General features: G+C 36.6%; 1 pseudogene; it reads right to left on the bottom strand.

The window, feature by feature from the left end:
* Window positions 1-790: 790 nt before the first annotated feature.
* LOC123596897 lies at window positions 791-1,560 on the bottom strand (annotated as a pseudogene).
* Between the last annotated feature and the right edge of the window lie 22,965 nt (window positions 1,561-24,525).

The following is a 24,525-nucleotide window of genomic DNA, read 5'->3' as shown; positions in this document are numbered from 1 at the left end:
AAATAATTTTTTTTCTTATTTAAATTCTATATATAATATAGAATAGTTTCCTGAATTAGTTTTTTGACAGTGAATAAAAGTTGCAATTAAAAACAATAAACCTTAATTTTCCATAGCCGCTTTTATTTTTTCCTTAAAAAGAAAGCCCATTTTTTCTAGAGAGACATTCATTTACATATGTATTCTAATACACATTTTTTTCCCCTAACATGCCAAAACATATACAACCCCCATTATTTCAGAGGAGAATTATAATGAACAGAAGAATACATCAGCTTAAATTCTCAAGGGCATCTCAAATCCTGAAAACTCCCTGCTTTCTGTGATAGGGAAGGAGTTTTGCTAGTAAATAGTTGGACTAAAATCCAGGTAAAATGCTCTAAATCTTCATCTTCTGATTCTTAATTTTTTAATATATTGCAACAGACAGTTTAATCAAATCTAAACATGTGCTAGAAAGACCTGGGAGTGTTTTATAATTTGTTTTTAAAATTCCTAGGTAGGGGCGCCTGGGTGGCCCAGTCAGTTAAGTGTCTGACTTCGGCTCAGGTCATGATCTCACAGCTTGTGAGTTCAAGCCCCACATCGGGCTCTGTGCTGACAGCTTGGACCCTGGAGCCTGCTTCGGATTCTGTGTCTCTCTCTCTCTCTCTTTGCCCCTCCCTCGCTCACACTCTGTCTCTTTCTCTCTCTCTCTCTCTCAAAAAAATAAATAAAAAAAACATTAAAAAAATAAAAAAAATTCTTAGGTAAACTTCATTTGCCAATTTTATATTCTTCTGTTTATATTTTTCTTTGTTTTGTCTGTCTTCTTTTCTTTCTACAAATTCCCAGGGACAGTCCTTAAAAAACTATTAGTCCTATTACTTTGTTGGAGGTAAGTTTATTTCCACTGTCCTCAGGTTTGTGGATGTCTAGAGTGAATCTGATGAGGCTGATTGTCTCCTATGGCCAGAGGGGGGTCATAGCAAGTGATCTGGTACTGGCCAGGCCCCACTAGTCACAGTGCCTCCAGTATCCTGACACTAAAGCCCTTGAGCCACTGCTTGGTGTTTCTACAGAGCCACAGCACCATGGACTTCAGACCAGTTAGAACATCATCTCTTTTGTCCTGATGAGCATAGATAGTATCACATTTTACTGGCCATATAATTTCAGAAAATAAAGATGCAGGTAAACAGTTGGATCACAGGAGCCCTTGAAAGTAGACCATCCAAGTAATGATCCCCAAGGCTAATTCTTGGGGCGGTATGTAATTCTTTTTATGATGTATGTAATTCATTTTATTAGCGAGTAGGAGATAATGAGAAGTAGGGATGCTGCTCCCTGAGCTATGCTTTTTATTGTAGTCACTGTCCCAGATGTCGTGAATAGTACAGCCTACTCCATGCATCAGAGAAGTTCCAATGCCAACGAGCATGTATGAATTTGAAAAACAACCCGGTTCAGAGGCCAAGTCTGTGCTCCAGATACATGGCAGACTCGGGAACAGATTCCAATGGGTTTGTTCAAGAGCATGAAGAGCAGGTAGGGTTGTAGAGGGTGGAGCACCAAATCCATGACCCCCAAAGCCACAGGCTGAGCAGCTGCTGGGCCTGAGGGTCACCAGTCCCCCTGCAGCAGTGGTTGCCAGAGTCAGGGAGCAGCCCCAGGAGGCCAGCAGCCTTGCCTGCCTCATGCCCACAAACTCCACATGAACCTTTGCTGGGGAACCTAGGAGGTATGGTCCCTGAGCTATGTGTTCTTTGTTCTTTTTGCTTCATTCCCTGCCTTCTTTGGCTTATTGAGTACTTTTTATGATCTCTTTGTATCACCACTATTATCTTATTAGATACATAATAAGAACTCAAGAAACAGAACTAATAGGATGTATTAAAAGATTTATTCTGAGGAATTGGCTTATGTGATGGAGAGGGCTGACGAGTAGGCAATCTGGATGCTCAGACAGGAGTCGATGTAGCCTTGAATCTAAAATCTGTAGTAAGGACCAGCAACTGGAAATTCAGGGAGGATTCTTATGTTAAAATCTTGTGGCAGAATTCCTGTTTCTCCAGGAAACCTCAGTTTTTGTCTTAACGCCTTCAACTGATTCGGAACACATTCATCATCACGAGAATCCCTCACGTTGCCATATGTTAGCCATATCCACTTCTCTCCTGCCCCACCCTCTTCTTAACCCCTGTCAACCATAGACCTGTTCTCCATTCCCATAACTGTATTTTCAAGAATGTTATATAAATGGAATCATACAGTATGTACCTTTTGAGATTGTTTTTTCTTTGCACTCACCATCCAGGTTTCATTATGTCAGATAATTGTAACATTTTTGTGATTTTGGTCTGGGTGTCCATTGATTGTCTTTTTTATATTTATTTATGTTTTATTCAGTGTGGGATCTCCCTGGTTCTCAGTATGAGGAGTGATTTTCAGTTGAAATCTGGACATTTTTATGTTATGTTCTGAGACTTTGGGTATTATTTAAAATTCTGGTTTAGTTAACTTTTTCTGACACTGCTTCATAAGGAAGGAGTGGGGATTCTAGATGGAAATAGAAATTCAAGTTGCCCACTTGGCCTTTGTTAACAACTATGGGAGTGAAGGCTTTGTTACTTTTTGATGAACTTTCAAATCCGAGCTCCCCATGTGGAGTCCACTCACATTGTGGTGGGGATAGGCTCATACCACTGATTAAGAGTCCTGAATCTTCCCCAGGGCTGCCATGACACCAGTGGGGAGTAGTTCCTTGTTAACTGCTGGCTGTTGTGGGATCTAGGCTGTATGGGCTTCATTAACTCTGAGGGCAGGGGATTCATTACTAGCTGATGGGAATCAAAATCCTAACTCCTTACTTGACCTTCTTCAACACCACCTCAGGAATAATGACAGCCTCATAAGAATGGAAGTCTAGCTTTGCCACTCAGCCTGTGCTGCTCTGGTTGGGCTGTGGCCATGGTTTTTTCTTTATTTTTTATTGTAGTAGATTGATTATTGTCTAAAAGTTTTTGGTCTTGCTAGATTGACTGTTCCTGGTCTCTCGGACAGAGAAAAGTCACTTTTGTGTTTTGTTTTGTTTTCTTTTCTTTTTTTGTCTGCATTTTCTGGAATTTCTAGGCTATCATCTTCTTCAGCTCCAAGTCTGGGATATGAAACAAAAAGGAACTCACCACCATGTTGCCCCCTTGGGTCTTGAGATCCTTGCTGGTCTACCTTCTGCTACCTTTCAAAGTCTTAAAGTATTACACATGCACAAATACACACACACACACACATCTATCTATCTATCTATCTATCTATCTATCTATCTATCTATCATCTATCTATCATCTATCTATGTATCTTTCTATCTACCTACCATCTTAGGTATCTAGGATGGTATCTGTCTACCATCGTAGTTTTCTAGGGCTGTCATAATTAAGTACCACACACTGGGTGGCTTAAACAAGAGAAGTTTATTTTCTCATGGTTGGGGAGGCTAGAAGTTTATGATCAAGGTGTCAGAAGGTTTGGTTTCTTTCTCAAGAATTGTAGATTGCTGTCTTATCATTTTGTCCTCACATTGTCTTTCCTCTGTGCATGTTTGTGCATGCATATGTCTGGTGTTTGTGCGCCCAAATTTTCTCTTCTTATAATGGTACCAGTCAGATTAGATTAAGGCATAAATTCACATATATATGATTTTTGTTGTATTTAGAGAAATAGGGAAAAGTATATGTACTCCATCATCCCAGAAATAGAAGTCCTCCTTGTTATTGGTTTTAATGTTATCACTTTCAAGATCTTATTACATTCTGGCCTCCATTAAATCTAGTGAAATGTCAGCCATGGTTTTTAGTTGTATCTGTCTTTGTAATATACACTGTTTTTTCTTTTGGTTTTCAGCAGTGTAAATATACATGTCTAGATATGGTCTAGTTTGTGTTATACTATTTTGCATTTGCTGACCTCTTTGTAGTTTATATTCTTAACAAATTTTGAAAATGTTCAGCTCTAGTATCCTGAAATACTTTTTCTATCCCATTTTCTCTTCAAGTCCTTTTGGAACTCCCATTACACATCACAGATCACTTGTTTTTTCATCACAGATCATTGAGGCTCTTTTGTTTTCTTGTCATTTTATCTCCATTTTTCACATTAGATCCTTTCTATTGAACATTTTCTGCATACATTGATCCTTTCTTTGGCCATCTCCAGTCATCTGTTAATCCGTTTTAGTGAATCTTTTATTTCAGATATTGCACTTCTAAATTCTAAATTCCCATTGGGTTATTTTTATATTTCTCATTCCTCTGCTGAGATCCTCCATATATTCACTAATTTTGACAATAGTTTCCTTTTGATCCTTGAATATGCTTTAATAGCTTAACGTTCTTTTTTGAAAACTCCACTTCTGGGTTATCTTGGAATCTCTTGTTGACTTGTCTTTCTCTTAAATATGGGCGACATTTTTTTTCTCATGTAACTAGTAATTGTAGATATTGTAGATAAATACTTACAGAAACTCTAGATTCTACTATCTTTCTCTGCAGAATGTTGATTTTTGTGTATCGGACTGGTTGGCTGTTAAACTTGAACTATGGAAGCTTGGTTTTATAGATTATTAGAAAAGATCTGGGGGCACTTGGGAGGCTCAGTCAGTTAAGCTTCTGACTTCAAATCAGGTCATGATCTTGCAGTCTGTGAGTTCAAGCCCCACATTGGGCTCTGTGGTTGCAGCTTAGAGCCTGGAGCCTGCTTCAGATTCTGTGTCTCCCTCTCTCTCTGCCCCTCTCCCATCTGCGCTCCCATGCAATGTCTCTCTCTGTCTCTCAACAATAAGTAAACCTTAAAACAATTTAAAAAGGAAAGATCCGTTTTGATTTTATCTTTGTTCAAGATAAGTATTGTAGTCCTAGTATGTCCTTGATAGTCTTAAGACGTGATGGTGTGGTATTTCCCTGAAAAGAACCCAAACTCAAAATTTTATCTTCCTTCTGTAGGAAGAAACTGAGATTTCTGCCCACTGAAGTCACCCTTCCACTTGATGTTTTTCACTATTATCATTAGAATGTTCTCCATGCATGCACGGCTTAGGGAACAGCCAGTAATTTGAGGATAGTCATACAAAGATTTGGGGAATACCTCTTCAGTGTCCTCTTTCTTTCACCTAGGGTTTTTACACTCAATTTTCAGAAACTCTGGTAGAGAACTAATTCTGTTCTCTGAGGCTACAAGCCACTGAGACAACAATTTTTCGCTTGTGTTCTAGTCACCTCTTGCCATGTGGACTGGAATATGCTCTAGAAAAAAAAGTGGAGCTCACTTTAAGATATAATTCTCCTTAATTTGCTTAATTTTCCCTTAATTCATTTGCTCTCCCATGCCTTCGAATAGTTATTTTTAAAAATATTTTGTTTGGCATTTTTATTTGTTTTCTGGGAGAGGGTTAAGTTATACCAGTTACTCTACCAAAGCAAACTCTTTAAATTTACATTTGTAAATAAAGGAAAACAACCTATTAAAGAATGGTAAGAAGATAGAATGAAACCTAAATGATAGTAATTTACTGATTTCTTAGGATGATGCATGAAAAATGCCTTCCACTGGGTCTTTGGGTTTTAACAATCTGATTTTGTTTTTATTTGAATAGAGGTTAGGGATATCAAGTAGTTCAAAATAACAATGAAATAAATTGACAAAAACAGGAAAAAAAATCAAGGAAATATAACATTTGGCTTTGTAGTCCCATTCTAAAATCTGATCTTTAGACTGAATCTCACACTACGTTTGCTAAATCTAAGGCTTCATGGAACAATGTCAGTTCTTATAATCTAAGACTTCAAAGAAGAAATAGTAATGAACTTTTAAATTTTTTATCGGATTCTTGAAAAGTAAGATTTTTCCTCTTATGACTAACAGAATTATTTTATTAATAATAAAATGCCAGGCAGTGATCTTTGTGTGCTGCTTCATTTGCGAAGCATGTGAAAAGAATAGGTTTCTTAAGGTTTGCCCAGAGACTCTTAAATACAGAGAACAAACTGAAGGTTGATGGGGGTGGCGAGATGGGCTAAATGCATGATGGGCTTTAAGGGGGCACTTTTCGGGATGGGCAGTGGGTGTCATATGTAAGAGACGAATCACTGGGTTCTACTTCTGAAGCCAAGACTATCCTTGTATCTTGTAATTTCAGGGCAGTTTTCTTTTACTTTCACACTTAATTTCAGGAGTCAAAATTAATTCCTCCTTATAGCTATCCCTATAAAATTTGTTCTAGCAAACAGAAGTAAATAGAAATACAATTATCTTCAAAGAATGAAATAATAATCATCTTAGCCTAAACATTGAATTTCCCAACTATGCCCACATTAGGGCCTGCCTTTTCTATTATTTAAACTTGGTCCTTTGTTCTTAAGCTTTCCTTTTCTTACTGTGCTTGCAAATCAATGGAAAGGCTGCCTCTCGAAAGATTAAAAAGTAATTTTCTGGGAAAATACTTTTACATGATTAAGCACTTCTTTTGAAGGTAAACATTAAGCATTATGTGCACAATTATAGTTCTTTAAGCTAAGCTATTATACCCCATCGGGTAAATCTTTATTCATACTTTATTTTTTTCAACCCAACATTGTTTACCAAATAGACCTGAAATATTATGCAATTCAAGTTTGAAATGCATGTTATCTTGAAAAAAATCAATGTTAATTGAATTGGTTATACATGAAATTTTGTTTGCATTTTTTCTCTTTTGTTTGTATATATATTTTTATTTCTAACACTTCTTCCTCCCTCCCTCCCTTCCTTCCTTCCTTTTCCTTCCTTCCTTCCTTTTCCTTCCTTCCTTTTTCTTTTTCTTTCTTTCTTTCTTTCTTTCTTTCTTTCTTTCTTTCTCTCTCTCTCTCTCTTTCTTTCTTTCTTTCTTTCTTTCTTTCTTTCTTTCTGCCTTCCTGCCTTCCTGCCTTCTTTCTGATTTTTATCTGAAATACATCTAAAATATTAACAGTAACTCAACATGGTACTGACTAAGAACTCTTTAGCATGGGTCAGTTTGATCAGATATTTGGATTCTATCTCTCTATGTGGATTTCTGTCTGTAAAGATGGGAATGAGTGTTTATTAATATTTACATATAATATGTATGCTTATGTGTATTTCTCTTATCTTTTGATCATATGCCTTTCACTTTCCCTTTCTCCCTGGTTTCTGCCCCCTCAATCTATCATTTCAATTTCACGAATACTTATTTTGCTAGTGACCTTTTTATTTCATTATACTCTGTGAGTAGGTGTTCATCACTTGTGTCCTGTTACAACACAGGTCTTCCTTTCAAATCCAGTATACGTCGGATACGTTTTCCCTGTTTGTCAATCTGATAGAGTATACTGGACTTTCTAGTATTATTTTGTATTAGATTGGTTCAAGAAACAAAGTAAAGGCATGCACTGGATGAGGACACATTGTGTACCTATCCAACTATGCGCTCTTTTGGGGAATTGTTATGTCAGGTTTTCAAGTTTTTAAATATTTATTGTGCTTGTTGCTGCTTCTGCTAAAATGTATTAACAATTTGCAATAATTTGTACCCTGTTGAACTCTTACTGAAGTATATTGGATACAGAGGAGTATAGTTAATGTTTTGGCTCTTATCTCCTGCTAGGTATATTAGTGACTGTTCTGATTTAAAATTTGTAATGGTTTAACACATATTTTATCAAAGACATCTAACAACAATTGTGCTATTTATTTTTAACAATTCTATTAGTAAAATTAAACAACTGCAAAGTTTGACTGAACATGTCTTGATTATATCACGTATCTCTGTCACCTGTAATCTTTGCTCAGTTTTGAGTTGCATTTATATAATGTGACTGAATATTTTTATTAATATGTTATATTCATTATTATGTTATTAGTAATACTGTATTGAATATATTTATGAGAGTTTTCATGCAAATGCCATAGCAATATGACATTTTTTTTAATTAAAAAAAAATTTTTTTTTTTTAACGTTTATTTATTTTTGGGACAAAGAGAGACAGAGCATGAACGGGGGAGGGGCAGAGAGAGAGGGAGACACAGAATCGGAAGCAGGCTCCAGGCTCTGAGCCATCAGCCCAGAGCCTGACGCGGGGCTCGAACTCACGGACCGTGAGATCGTGACCTGAGCTGAAGTCGGGTGCTTAACCGACTGAGCCACCCAGGCGCCCCATGGCATTTTATTATCTGTAGCTTCCTCAGATTTAGGGAGGGGAAGTATACTCAATTCACAATTATTGAACACCCACAGGTACATACCATTTGTTGTAATCTACTTGTCACAATTCTGTCTGCCAGAGGTAGAAACACATTCACCATCTTTTAAACTTATTGCATTCTTTAAACTTATGGAAACATTTAAAAGGCTATGTGTTTCAGGCAATGCCAGCAGCGGTTCAATTAAAAAATTACACTACTAGATGTTTGACATGGTGTACACTCTAGATTACAGTTAGATCTCATATCTTGATTAAAGGCCTAATCTATTCCCTTTGCATTGCTTCTCTACTGTTTTATGTTGCCTAGGATGTTAATCCCAAGGGGACAGAATAATCAATTAATGGTCAAGGGACCAGGAGTGGCAACCCTTTTGCAGTACATTTTTTAACATTGGTGTAGACCAAAGCACTGCTGATTTACACAGTTTGTTTACTCTTCTAACCATATGAGCCTATGAACCACAACTATGGTTATGCCTTAAAATCAATTATTCTTTCCTACAAGTACCAGTAGTCTCAAGTGAAGTAAAATTTCTTAGTGTATAAGGCCAAAGATGGACAAGTATGTGTGGTAAGAAAGGGTTTTCCATAGTTGAAAATTATCAAAAGAAAAAGAAGTTCTTAAAAAAATGTTTGGCAGATGTGAAAAATGACTATTTGTTAGTATTTCTAAACAATTCTTAAGAAAAAAATGATAAAACTTCTATAAATTCAAATTTTAAAAATAGGAAAGAAAGAAGTTAGAGTTTCTGTTAAACAGAGTTGGAAATTAGCATCATCCTTACCAGATCATCAGTCATTCAGCTTCTGTTTGCACTCACACAATGATGAGAAACTCATTATCCCATGAGCATGCCTGTACCCTTAGACAAATTATCATTTTAAAAATATCTCACAAATTTTTATTTGTGTAAAATTTCCACATATCCATAGACTTATGAGAATTAAAGACTAAGAACAAGCTAAAAATATTATGCCGTATCATAATATAGTTTTTTATCTGCTTTTGTTGAAAAGTAAAATTCTTCTCTATTTCTAGCTGCATGAAGACACCAATACTAAATAAATCAGAAAGGAAATAAGCAATCTAAGACTGGGACTTCCCTATTTCATTTAGGTTGGGCTTGTTTTAAAGTTAAGGTGAGGTTATATACCCCCTTTATTGTGACCTTTCTTTGGATAAAGAATTCCAAAATTTTCTATCCCTTTACCAAATAAGTATAAATATACTAAATGCTAAGCCTCTTGCTAAACAAGTTTTAAGAAATAGCTATAAGTGTATTATCAATCTTGAAATCTACCTTGTGGCCTTATTTGTTGGCATGCGTGGACAGATAATTTCACTTAGCTCAGTTATTAAACACTTTTTGCCTACTGTTGTAAGTCTCTTTTACCTTTCTTAACTGATTTAAAATGACTTTGCAGTGGTGGGTCAAACAGTGTGCTGAAGTGGATTGTATTGTTCTCCCTTCTTTGCTCATTGCCTTTCATCCATTATTCTCTAAGTATCTGTTCTTTCTTAGAACATTCCAGAGGTATTCTTGTTGGGATTTCTAAAAGGTTCTCCGTAAGTAGCAGTATTCTTTTCTACCCAATTCTGAATAATTTAAGAAGTAAACACAAGAATGATAGCATAAGTCAAAATACTGCCTTTTTATTGATAGTAAGCAGATTACGGTAGCATATTTAGGTTTGTTCATTTGGTAGACTAATATCTCCATCATCCCTGCCCTGTAGGTTGCTGGCAACCCTGAATAATTAGACCAGGCCACCACTCCAAAGAGGCAGCCACCCTGAAGCAACACGGGAATGTGTGTTTGTGTAGCAGACAGCTTGCTCCCAAGAGGAAGGAAGGCAGAGGTGAGCCAAGCATGCTTGGTTAATCGCCTCAGATTTACCCATCACATAAATCATCTTACCTTCCTAATGACAAAGATAGGTGAACAGTATGTTAAGAAAAAATTCCTCCTCAGGGAAGCCAGGAATGGGAGGTGGGGAGAGTGTTCCCAGTTAACGTACTCAATGAAAAGAAATAGTGTAGGGAAGCTTTCTCTACCGTTCACAGAAGCTTCAGAGCACTGTTTTGTTCCAAAAGGCTACTGTTCCAGAGAGATATCAGATGAGGTTAAAAAATGTTAGTTTACCCTATTTTTTAACCCTATTTTAGCTAGTTTCTTCTCTAGTTATAAATTTTTTTTTCTTCTGGGGGCAGTCCCAAGCACCCGGAATTCCTCAGTAAGTGCCTGGTATTGCCACTGTGTTCCAATACTTACACTTCTGTAGACACTTACTAATGGTAAATTATTTCCTTCACTATTTCCTACTAAGACTACATTTTAAAAATCTCTAGTTATTTATAATGAGTTATTTCTATCATGACTTTCTTAGAGCATGAGAAGTTCTTAGTTGTAGATAATTAGGCATGATACAGAGAGCCAGCCAAGAGTCTTGAGAATTAGCTGTAGATGTCATCTAAGTCCTTTGCTCAGGGTACTCTCAAGCCAGACCTATCCTAATCTGGCAGCTCTTTTGACCCTTCTATCAGGGTCATAGTACAACGAAATTGTATCTATTCATTCAGCTTTATAAACTATACTGTTTAAATCATTCCCATTTTTTCTACTTATTAAGTTTTTGATGGTTACTAGTATTTTAAAGTCTCTCATTGCAGTTGTATTTCTGTCAATGTCACATTGGATTTAAACATCTCAATATATATCTCTTCATTAGTGCTTATACCATTACTAATGTAAAATGACCTGCTTTGACTGATATGTTTTACTCAGGGAAGTTCTCTTTTGCTAGTAGGACAGCCTGCCTTTGCTTTGCATTCTTTGTTTTACCTTTAGCCATTGCACATCCTTTCATTCTTAGATTTCTTTTTCTTTCTTGACTTCTTTCTCTCTCCCTTTCTTTCAATATATTTTTAAGGTGATATATTTATTTTCAGAGAAAGAGAGAGAAGGAGAGAGGAAGAGAGCAGGGAAGGGGCAGAAAGAGAGAGAGAGAGAGAGAGAGAGAGAGAGAGAGAGAGAATCCCAAGCAGGCTCCATGCTGTCAGTGCAGATTCCAGACGCTAGGCTTGACCTTAGGAACCGTGAGATCATGACCTGAGCAGAAATCAAGAGTCCATGCTTAACTGACTGAGCCATTCAGGCTCCCCTCCCTCCCTTCCTTCCTTCCTTCCTTCCTTCCTTCCTTCCTTCCTTCCTTCTTCTTTCTTTTCTTTCTTTCTTTCTTATATTTCTTATGAACTGATTATCTTTGCTTACTTATTTTTAAGCAATCTGAATTCTTATCCCAGTGCACCAGACTTTATATTCCTTGGCTCCTCAGTAACTTTCTGATCTCCTGGGCAGATCTGATTATCTCACTGTCATAGCTACACTGGACTCCTTGCTGCTCTTTGAATACTCCTGACACATCTTCTCTTTAATATGTACCATTGTCTACCATATTTAATATTTTACTTAATTTATCTTATTGATCATCTGGCTCCTTTGGTAGAATGCATGTTCTATGAGGGAAGACATTTTTGCCTGTTTTGTTAACCACTCTACACAAAGGACCTAGGATACTTGTGGACTGAATGAATTAAACAAATAGATCTGTATTTTAAAGATATAATACTTAATTTTGGCATGAATTTCTCTTACTTTGTGCTAATCTAGCTGTTCCTTTCTCTAAATAAGTAGTTTTATCTGCTTATTAACTTCCAGAATTGTTTCAAAGTTAGCCATATGCTTTTTAGCTGTATGAATGGTTTCCTCAAAGTTTTTCTGTGAAATTCATAAGCCAACATTATGCTGTGAAGTGTGGAGATTAAAATCAAAGCCTTGCTTTGATACCTCTCAGATGTGTGACTTAGGCAAGTTGTTTTTCTCCGTGACAATTTCCTTATCTACAAAGTGAGAGTCCTAATATTTTTTTGAGAATTAAATGAGTATATATGTATATATATGTGTGTGTGTGTGTGTGTGTGTGTGTGTGTGTGTGTGTGTGTGTGTTTGTGTACACATTTACAGTCCCTGGCACATCTTAAATACTGTACAGTTGAAAACGGTTTTCTTAGTCCATTTGGGCAGATTATACCAAAGGTCACAGACTGGGTGCTTTAAACAGCAGGCATTTCTTATAGTTCTGATAACTGCAAATCCAAGAACCACATGCTGGTATATTTGATGTCTGGTGAGCGCCCTCTTACTGTTTTATTCACCTTCTTCTCCATGTGTCCTTTCCCATGGTGGAGATCAGACAGAGGGCAAGCTGTCATGTCTCCTCTTCTAAGGCCACTAATTTCATTCATGGGGGCTTCACCCTGTGAACTAATTACCTCCCAAAGACTCTACCTCCTAATTCCATCAAAGTAGGGGTTAGGAGTTCAGGAGATGAATTTTAGAGCCCTTAGTCAGTCCATTGCAGCATTGTGATTATCATGAAATTGTAAATATCTGGAACAAATAGTAATATTTTTCTCTTCTGTGTGGAAGATAAGAGAATAATCTTTTGTTCACTGGTGTTTTCCCATTCTTTGTTTCTTTAATCCAAAAATATAACACTGTGTTCTCCTTCTTCTTTTTTCTTGCTTTAATAAATATTTGGTTTACAAATACTTAATTTTACATAGTGCTAGCCCACAGGCTAAAAATAATAAAGTACACATGATCATAACGGTATAGAGTTTAGTGAGAAAAGATACAGTAAAGAGGTGAATACAAAAAAAATAAATGAATATATCAAAAAAACTTAAGAAAATATTTTAATTATAATAAACCCATGCTGTGATAAGAAATACTAGGAAGGAACCTTGGTTTCCAGTTGCCAAACAAGGGCCTCTAAGGTGATATGACTGAAATTGAGAACTAAACAATGGAAAAGGCTGGGAATATTGGCAGTAGGGAGGCAGGAGGACCAGAAGGTTCCAGGCAGAAGCAACTGAATGTCCTCATAAGGTTATTCATGTTTAATCTTCAAAAATCCCAGAAGAATACATATTCTGTTTTCATTAACTTAAAGAAAACTTTATTTCATAGTTTCCTTGTAAATTTTTAGGCTAAGTTTTCTTTAGTTATAATTTTTTTTGTTCTATTATTTCTATTGATAGTGTTTAAAATTTCCATTTTGGTAGGATGGATTCTGCAGAATCTAACCTAAGGCTTTCAGTATTTTATTTATTTATTTATTTATTTATTTATTTATTTATTTAGAGGGTGCAGTGAGTGAGAAGCAGAGAGAGAGAGAGAGAGAGAGAGAATCCTAGGAGGGGCAGAGAGAGAGAGAGAGACAGAGACAGAGACAGAGACAAGTGGGACTCACCCCAAGCGGGGCTTGAGCTCATCGTATGTGGGGCTGGAGCTCACCCATTGTGACCCTCGAACTCAGGAGCTGCAAGTCATGACCTGAGCAGAAGTAAGATCCTTAATGATTGAGCCGCCTAGGCGCCCTCCCAGTATTTTATTTTTAAAAATTTCCTTTCATTTTAAATTTTGAGAGAATTTCTTGAGATTAACTTTTTTAGTTATTTGATTTTCTGCAGCATTCGCTGTCCTCATTATTTTTTAAATATGGTATGTATGCTTTAAATTCTCTTAAAATTCCTCATAAACTCAAATAGCCCCCATTTTTATACTTTTATGCTTCTTCTTTATAACTCAAATAGGCAAAATCTTTTTTAAATCTTATTGGGAATAAAAAATCTTTTGTTTCTAACGTGTTTTCTTTTTCTGTTTGTTTAACTTTTTTAATAAGAATAAACTTCTGTGTCTTTCAAAAAGTCACCTTCTTTTGAACTTAATAATCTTTTAAAGGCTTGATAGGATTTTTGTTTTGTTTTGTTTCCTGTCAGTAAGAGCTTCTGACTTTTCAGTATTGACTGGTCATCAAATAGAATTAGGCAAAAGTCAGCGAGGGCTCCTGCCAATATGTAAAGACATTTCTTCCAGTTTCTGTTTACAGTTATACAAGAGGTGAGATAAAATGGTCGTTTGAGTATAGATAATTTCCAAAAAAGAATCCTTTAATGATAATATCAAGTGGGAAAAGAAAAAATATGCCATAAAGAATCTATTTAGTTTTATATACTGTATAGTTTTTGTGTGAAACATACAATGAATATGAATTAATTAGTCAGTGAATTCTAACTTTAAAATTGTTTTGACTTTTGCTATTTTATTATTTTATTTTTCTTTTCTGAACAACGCTTAGGGGGAAAAAAAAGGCAGCTAAAGAAATTCTGAAATATTCATAATAGGCAAAATCATGGAGACAGAAAATGGATCAGTGGTTTCCATGGGATGGGGGAGAGGGAATTGGGGAGTGACTAACTGCTAATAGGTACGCGATTTCCTTTTGGGGTGATGAAAATGTTCTGGGACTTGATAGTGGTGATGGCCTCACAGCATTTGAATGTACCAAATGTCACGAAATTATTGTATACTTTATTTTTTAAAACTTTTAAAAAATGTTTATTTATTTTGAGAGACAGAGAGAGAGAGAGAGAGAGAGAGAGAGTGGGAGAGAAAGGAGGGGCAGAGACTAAGGAGAGAAAGAATTCCAAGCAGGTTCTGTATTGTCAGTGCAGGGCTCAGTGCAAGGCTTGAACTCACCAACCGTGAGATCATGACCTGAGCTGAAATCAAGAGTGGATGCTCAACCGACTGAACCACCCAGGTGCCCCTCAAAATCGTACAATTCAAATGGTTATATATATTTTTATTTTTTTTAAGTAGGCTTCACATCCTACATGGAGCCCAACGTGGGGCTTGAACTCAGGATCCTGAGATCAAGACCTGAGCTGAGATCAAGACCTAAGCTGAGATCAAGTGCTGGATGCTTAACTGACTGAGTCACCCAGGTGCCCCTAAAATGGTTAGTTTTTATGCTATGTGTGTTTTATCACAATTTTTAAAAAGGGATCTCCCTACAAAAAAAAAAAGAAAGTGATTGCTTTCTTTTAAGTAACAGTCTTGATTATCCTATACAATAGGATGTTTCTTTTCCTGATGGACAAGAACAAGAGGAAGGTGAAATAAGAGGATAAATCCTGGCCCAGGATAAGGCAGCTATGGCCAGCACATTATTCTCACTTGAGTAAGGCACCTTATGGTATCAAGCTATCCACCTCCACAACACTTGATACAAAATTATGGAACAGAAACACAATTTCTACAAGGAAGGCACCTACTTGAAAAAGCAGACTAAGAAAGGCAGTGGTCTTTTTTCCATAGCATATATTTTCTGCTAAATAGAATCAGTTAAGACTCCCTGCCTGCTAATAAAATAGGCTTCTGTGTTGGTCAATCTAGAAGATCGTTCTACTCTCAAGGAAGAGGCTCCTTCTCCATTGTCCTGCATGACTACAACAGAGAGGGACCCTTTCTCCATCCACACTGCCTTAGTGTTCCCCTTCCTATTGGTGTTAAGTTGGTGGCCTTAGGATTGAACATTCACAGGTTCTTAAGTGCCTTTGTATCAATGCAGTCCTCTCAAAAACTTAACAGTCTTCTATAGTGCTTATTTGTGGGGCTAATAAGTGAAGCCAAGATCTTGACTTCACTGAACTCCCATGTTCTTTCCATATCTAACCTCTGGTTTAATGGCTACTGTTTGGAGTCCAGGAAATAATAATGACTAATCAGATTTTCTTCTTAACCAACTTGATTCATTCTGTTGGTGGAGAATACCTAATGAAAGATTTTTAGGATAGGCTAGGGTCTCCCTCACAACAATGATACATTCTGCAAAATTGTTTTCTGATTCTCTGAAGGTATTAACTTCAGCTCAAGGCAAAAGAAACTGGTCTTATACACCCTGAAAAGCACAAGGGATTCAGTCTACTTAGAAAGCCTGTTACAGATAGAAATCTTTATTCTCAAGGCTGCATTTTTTCCCTTTCTTCTTTCAGCTTGACATTCCTTAGGTTAATTTCTCTTTGTTGTATAGCCCCTTGCAGAAAGCCACAGGATGAAACCAACACACAAATATTTAAAATTTTTCATGTTGCTATTTTTTTTTTACTAATTCTGTATCTCTCTAGTAGGAGACTTGTTATGCTAGAAATAAAGCAAAAGTGGCATATTGAAGGATGTGGAGATAGACAGTAATTGTTGACTTTTTAAAAAATGTTTCTTTATTTTTTGAGAGAGAGAGAGAGAGAGAGAGAGAGATGGAGAGAGCACGAGTGGGGGAGCCGCAGAGAGAGAGGATTCAAAGCAGGCTCTGCACTAACAGCAGAGAGGTCTCGAACCCATGAACTGTGAGATCATGACCTGAGTCAAAGTTAGACGCTCAACTGACTGAGCCACCCAGGCACCTCAAAATTGCTATTTAAAACAGCAAAGTCTGCTAGATTCAGGATTTAATACATGTTTATTGAATTATACTCCATGGGTTCATGCTTCTGGACAGCTCTTAATATTATTTTGTTTTCTTATTTTAGAAATCTTTATCTGTTATTTCTCCCCCTCTGATTCTAAATACATCTGTATTATTATGATCAGGCTGCCATTCAAAATACCACAGAGTGGCTTTAAAAGAACCCCAGAAATCTACCTTTTCACATTTTCACAGTTCTGGAAACTAGATGTCCATGATCAAAGCACCAGCAGGGTTGGTTTCTGCTGAGATCTGTCCTCTCACTTTCAGATGGCTGCCTTCTTGCTGTGTCCTCATGTGGCTTTTTCCTTTTTGTATGAATGGGGGTTGGGGGTGAGCTCTCTGGTGTCTCTTCCTTTCTCTTCTTCTAAGGACACAAGCCCTGTTTGATTAGGGCCAACCTTATAACCTCATTGAACCTAAACTACCTCCTTAAAGGCCATCAAATACAGCCACATTGGGGATTATGCCTTCAACATATAAATTTTGGAAGGACACAGTTACATCCATAAAAACGCCATTTTTATGCAAAATTTAGTAATAACTACATTTCTCTTGGAATATCTGTGGTTCTCACTCTAAAAGATTTATTACCACTTATATGTCAGAGGCATTGCTCACTACTATTGATTGGATAGGAAATCATTCATGTTGAAACAGGGAAATGTATTAGATTAAGAAAAATTAATATAGAATGCATTTAGCATGAAGGCTAGAAAGGTATAATCATGTGATTATTGTGCTTGCAAATGTATGTTCAGTTGTTAGAACTGGAATATACCAGATTGATAGACTGAGTAAAAAAGGTCTTAAGAATACAGAAAGACACAAGAGAGAGTAGGAAGAAAGCATGAGAACTCTGGATTCTTGTAACCATGAAAATGAAGCATTCTGGGGAATATTGTTAAGTCTGACAAGTGTAAAGATTTCAATTAAGAACGAATCGGGTTGTCTTTATTCCAGATTTCTTCAGTTAGTGGACCCCTTTGCAAGGTGAGGCATTTGTTATGAGTGCTCACTGCCTTCTACACACTGAGGAGACAGCTGTGAGTTAGACAAGTGAGGTAGATGCAGGTGATGCCACATCTCATGTCACCTCGACCTCTGGAAGGAGAAGACAGTTCCTATGCAGGCTGGCAGCTTTTCCACTCATGTAGTTTAATGCTTCACAATCTAAATGCTGGGTTTTCTCCAGAACTCAGGAAATTGTTCATCCCACACAATGGGCAGCTCAGCAGAATTGGGAATGAAGCATTATCAGGACAAGTCCCCTCAGTGGGAAAATTGTGAGGTACAGTCATTTGTGCTCTCATGCTTGTTTTGAAAATGTGAAGTTATTCCAACACAATCGATATGTTAAGGAATGCTTTGAGCAGAACCCGAATTTTGTGTTTTCTAATACATGATTTCTTGCATGAGAAACATATTAAATTAAGGATTAGAAAACTCTGGCCCCCCAAATTGCCTGTTTTTGTAAATAAGGTTTTATTGGAGCACTACAGACAAAGTTTTTTTTAACCTTTTATGACTGTGGTAGGGTCTGTGTGACCCTCAATACTGAAAATATTTACTATCTGATCATTTAAGTAAAAGTGTGATAATTCCTGATCTAGGTGAATGCAGCATGTAGTTGACCAAAGCTACTTAAAAATACTAAATAAATAAATAAATACATACATATTAAAAATACATACATACATACATATTAAAAGGCACATAGGCACACAACTGAAATATCTCCCTGTGACCTCAGAGCATCAGGTATGTTGTGAGTCACAGCCAGCCACAACTTGTGTTACAAGTTTCCATCAGATTTCACATAATTCTTCTTCCGCCACTTTGCAATAACTCACAAACTGTGAACCTTCCAGCAGGCCCTTCCATCAACAAACGTTAGCTCTCTTCACAGCAAGGTGCCATATTCATTGTAGGCTTGATATGTTTCTTAACCATTTAATATGGCTGACACTGTGCTACCATTTTTAAGGATCCTATCATTTTCTTTATGTGTGACTGATGAAGGTTTTCAGTATTGTGCTCCTGACATCATTTTTATTCCCATGAGCCCTGTAGTTTCATTGCATGTTTTTGTGTAACACAGTAATTTTTTTAGGAACCATGTACCACAATTATATAAGAACTGAGGCACTTTCTATACTCTGTTCTTCAGAAGGTCTCCAGAAAAATGAGCCTCAGTTGGCCAATCCAGAGACCTGCTCATTAATAGATGGCATAATTGGCTTCTCTCATTTCCCTTTCTCACTTCTCCCAGACCTTTTTTGGTGCTTCCTTGGATCACTTTTCACATAAACTACTTGCTCTGAACTCCTGATCTCAGTTTTTTTTTTTTTTTTTTCAACGTTTATTTATTTTTGGGACAGAGAGAGACAGAGCATGAATGGGGGAGGGGCAGAGAGAGAGGGAGACACAGAATTGGAAACAGGCTCCAGACTCTGAGCCATCAGCCCAGAGCCCGACGCGGGGCTCGAACTCACGGACTGCGAGATCGTGACCTGGCTGAAGTTGGACGCTTAACCGACTGCGCCACCCAGGCGCCCCTGATCTCAGTTTTCAGGTTTTTTTCTTTTCTTTTTTGTGGTGTGTGTGTGTGGGGGGAATTAAGACAACAGATTCCTACCCTCATGGAGCGTACATCCTAATGTGGGAAACAAATTATAATCAAGTAAATAAAAAAATACAAATAAGAAATATAATGCAGGTTGTGATAAGTTTTATGTAGGAAATAACCAGGGTGATGAGAGAAAGAAAAATTGGAGGAGGTCACGTTAGAGAGAATTCAAGGAAGGCTCTTCTGAGAAGATGATACTTGAATTGAAGCCTAAAGAATACAAATGAGCCAACTGGGGTAAAAATTATAATGATGTCATAATATAAACGTTAGAGCAAAACACTAAATGGAAAAAGACCAGATGGTTCATAGTGATGTTGTATCAATACTTGAAGATATATTGGGTACTACAAGGCATGTCATTCTTCTACTGGGATGGGTATAGCCAGTATAAATGCATTATGTCTTAATAAAGCCATGTTATACTCATTGTATGGAAGGGACCACAGCCTGAAAGACTGAAGTCCATATTTAGCATTTGGGAGTCAGGATAGATGGGTAAAAACTTCAGCACCTTACTGCTTCAATTGTTCTCCCTGCCTTTTACTGTTATAAAAGTAAGGTTTTCAGGAAAAGACAAGAACCAACAAGTAGGATAAAAAGTTAACAAATATGGCAAATAACACAAAATATGTGGTACAAATAAAGCATCTAAAGTAAGAATCCTCCAAGTCCCCAGTAGCAGGATCTCAAGGAATGGTGGTGGTGATGGTTTTGACATTGATGTTGGCAGCTATAATAGAGAGTGTGTTAATCATGGTACTGATTATCAACCTTCAATGCAGAGAAAGTGAAATAGTCACAACCATTAGGCTTCCTGCCAATTTGGAAGAGACACACAATTTGAACATTCTTTTTTGTTGTTGTTTGTTTTTTAATGTTTGTTTATTTTTGAAGGAAAGAGACACAGAACATTAGCAGAGGAGGAGCAAAGAGAGAGGGAGATTCAGGATCTGAAACAGGCTCCAGACTCTGAGCTGTCAGCACAGAGCCTCACATGGGGCTCGAACTCACGAACCGCGAGATCGTGACCTGAGCCAAAGTCGGTTGCCTAACCGACTGAGCCACCCAGGCACCCCTGAACATTCTTTCTAGGATTGGCTCCTAAAACTTAAGGTATCCTATCAAAAAGAAAGGAAAAGAGGAAGAAAGGATTGATCAAGAGAAATGGCATTGCTGGGTGTTCTACATGTCATGACTCTTTGTCACACTTCGTGTCCTCTTTGCAATAACCACATGTGAATGATAGTTACAAGTCTACCCAATTCTTTTTTTTTAATTTTTTTTAACGTTTATTTATTTTTGAGACAGAGAGAGACAGAGCATGAACGGGGGAGAGTCAGAGAGAGGGAGACACAGAATCTGAAACAGGCTCCAGGCTCTGAACTGTCAGCACAGAGCCCGACGCAGGGCTCAAACCCACGGACCGCGAGATCATGACCTGAGCCGAAGTCGGGCGCTTAACCGACTGAGCCACCCAGGTGCCCCTACCCAATTCTTATAAACAAGGAAGCTGAGTCTTGGAGAGGTTCTATAATTTGCCCAAGTTTACAGAACTCATTCAAACTAAAATGTATCTAGCTCCATGCTAACAGAGAGAAAATAAACTGAGTTACTAATATAGGCTGAATGGGTATCTATAATTTTAAAGAAAAGAACAAATGCAGGAAAAACAAATGCCAGTTTTGAGTTGAAAGACTTCATTTAGAAAAGGTTGGACAGGAGAGAAGACAAGAAATGAGGCAGCTGGACATGAGGTCTCCTCACTCATATTGTACTGTCTTCAGCAGTGGATTCATTCTTGTGGATCATCGACTTTACTAAGATACACAGTATTGATTTTACTGTCAATAATTAAACAATTTGTGCTGATTTTGAAAAATTTTATGAACACAGTGGGGAAGCCAAACTGATTTAATTTTTTTGCTAATTGCTAATTACCCTCAGTATAATGGCTGGTGTTTTTATTTGTGTAATTAGGAAGAGGGCCAGAATATAATTTGTAAGAAATCCTGCTCTAAAATTTGAGATGTGAGAACCATGTCAGCTGACCAACTTTCATACCATAAAGCAGATGGTTCAAAATTTTTTTAAGTTTTAAAATAGTATTAAAATTCAATGTCTTGGGGCTGCTAGGTAGCTCGGGTCAGTTAAGTGTCTGACTCTTGATCTCAGCTCAGGTCATGATTTCATGGTTCATGAGATTGAGCCCTCTGTCAGGCTCTGCACTGACAGCATGGAGCCTGTTTGGGATTTTCTCTCTCTCTCTCTTTCTCTCTCTCTGTCTCTCTCTCTCATTCTGCCCCTCCCCTGCTCATGGTCTCTCTCTAAAAATGAATAAATAAACTTAAAAAATTTTAAAAAAGATTCAGTGTCTTTAGATTTTCTTACCTTGTTTGGGAGAATACACTGATATATGTGTATATATATTTTTCTTTCATTTTTTATTTTGCGTATTTAGGAATGGGGTTGCTAATGGGCTAATGGGGATTACTTAAATGAAAGAGTATGGAACTAAAGGAAAACCCATCAATGGCAGTTGACTCTCTCAGGCCCCATTCTCCACCTTTATTTCTGCCTTTCAATTTTTCATACATTTATTTTTATGAATTTCAACTGCATAAATTTAAAATTTTCTTATTTCTATCTCAATTCTTTAAAAAAGTCTGTTCTTATTTAAAAAAATTTTTTGAGTATAGTTGACACACAATGTTACCTTAATTTCAGGTGTACAAGATGATTCCACATCACTGTGTGTTAGGCCGTGCTCAGCACAAGGGTAGCTACCATCTGTCACCATACAACACTATTACAACATCATTGATTATATTTCCTATGCTGTGCCTATTATTTCCATGACTTATTAATTTCATAAATAGGAATATATATCTCCTACTCCCTTCACCCATTTTGCCCGTCCTTCTACCCACTTCCCTCTGGCAACCATCAGTTTGTTCTCTATATTTGTAGGTCTGATTCTGCTTATTATTTGTTAGTTTATTTATTTGTTTTGTTTTTTAGGTTCCAAATATTATTGAAATCATATGGTATTTTTCTTTCTCAGTCGGACTTATTTCCTTTAGCATTATACCTTCTAGGTCCATCCATCTTGTTTCAAAGGGCAAGAGCCCATTCTTTTTTGATGGGTGAGTAATATTCCATTGTGCTATGTCACATTTTCTTTATCTGTTCACCTATGGATAGGTCCTTTGGTTGCTTTTATATCTTGGCTATTGTAAATAATGCTGCAATAAACATAAAGGTGAATGAATATATCTTTTCAAATTATTGTTTTCATTTTCTTTGGGAGGTTCTTTAGGAACCTCCATACAATTTTCCATAGTGACATTTCTGCCAACAGTGCACAAGGGTTCCTTTTTCTCCACATCCTTGCCAGCACTTGCTATTTTTTGTCTTTTTGATTCTAGCCATTTTGACAAGTGTAAGATAATATCTCATTGTGGTTTTCATTTGAATTTCCCTGATGATTAGTGATGTTGAGCATCTTTTCATGTGTCTATTGGCCATCTGTTTGTCTTCTTTGGAAAAAGAAATGAGAGGCATCCATATTGATAATGAAGAAGTTAAACTGTCACTTTCTGCAAATGACATGATATTATACATAAAAACCCTAAAGACTCCACCAAGAAACTACTAGAAATAATAAATGAATTCAGTAAAGTTTTAGGATACAAAATGAATACCTAGAAAACCAGCAGTGTTTCTGCACACTAATAACAAAGTAGCAGAAAGAGAAATTAAGGAAACAATTCCATTTACAATTGCACCAAAAGGAATAAAATACCTAGGATTAAACTTAACCAAGGAGGTGAAAGACCTGTACTATGATAACTGTAAAACACTGATGTAAGAATTTAGAGACAACACAAACAAATGGGAAGATATTCCATGCTCATGGATTGGAAGAATTGTTAAAATTTTCACACTTCCCAAAGCAATGTACAGATTCAATGCAATCTCTATCAAAATACCAATAGTATTTTTCATAGAACTGGAACAAATAATGCTAAAATTTGTATGGGACCAAAAAGACCCCAAATAGCCAAAGAAATCTTGAGAAAGAACAAAACTGGTGGTATCATAATTCCAGATTTCAAGATATACTACAAAGCTATGTAATAAAAACAATATGGTACTCACACAAAAATAGACACATAGATTAATGGAACAGAATAGAAATCCCAGAAATAAATCTATGCTTATATGCTCGATTACTCTATTACAAAGAAGGCAAGAATATACAATGGGGAAAAGATACTCTCTTCAATAAATGGTGCTGGGATACCTGGGCAACTATATGCAAAAGAATGAGACTAGACCACTTTCTAAACACCCAAAAATAACTCAAAATGGATTAAACATCTAAATGAAACATGAAACTGTAAAAATCCTAGAAGAGAACACAGGCAATGATTTCTCTGACATTGGCCATAGCAATTTCTTTCTAGGCAAGTCTTCTAAAACAAGAGAAATAAAAGCAAAAATGAACTATTGGGGTGCATCAGTATAAAAAGCTATTGTACAGTGAAGGAAACCATCAATAAAGCAAAATGTCAACTTACTGAGTGGGAGAAGATATTTGCAAATGATATATCTAATAAGTGGTTAATCCAAAATACATAAATAACTTATATAACTTAACACCAAAACAGAACAAAACAAAAAATCCAAAACCAAACAAAACACCAGAAACAAAAATTGAATCCAATTAAACATGAGCAGAGTACCTGAAGAGACATTTTCCCAAAGAAATCTTGTTTATATTGTGCTATGTTCCTTTACTACACTTTTAATTTGTATACTTTATATATTTTAATTTAGTCTTAATATTAATAAATTCTCTGTGACAATAAGGATTTGCTGTATATAAATGCTGTTTGAAATTTTTTTTAGGTTCTACTTGAAAGACAAAGTCCTATTACTGATAGAATGTCCTATTGGCCAAATAGGTTAATCAAGATTTCAAGAACTTTGGGAAGATTGCTACAAACATACCTTTATTTAATTAGTATGAAGAAGGAAGTAATTATGCTAATCTTTATCTGAGTCATGTCTTCTAGGAAAACAATGATGGTTGGGAAATCCTCTCACCATTTTGTTTTCCAAATCTCCTCACCATTTTCTTTCAAGAAATGGTTAACCTCACCACAAAAATCCTTTCCTGTTCCTCATATTACAATAAAAAGACTCTCCTCCACCTCTGCCTATTTGCAGTGACTCAGATTAGACCCATCTCTGCCCTTCTTCATGATTCCCGTAAGATTCACTGAT

This window comes from Leopardus geoffroyi, chromosome C1, assembly GCF_018350155.1.
Source record: "Leopardus geoffroyi isolate Oge1 chromosome C1, O.geoffroyi_Oge1_pat1.0, whole genome shotgun sequence".
Classification (NCBI taxonomy): domain Eukaryota; kingdom Metazoa; phylum Chordata; class Mammalia; order Carnivora; family Felidae; genus Leopardus; species Leopardus geoffroyi.
Note: the sequence above shows the minus strand (reverse complement) of the source record. Positions and strands in the feature narration are given on the sequence as shown.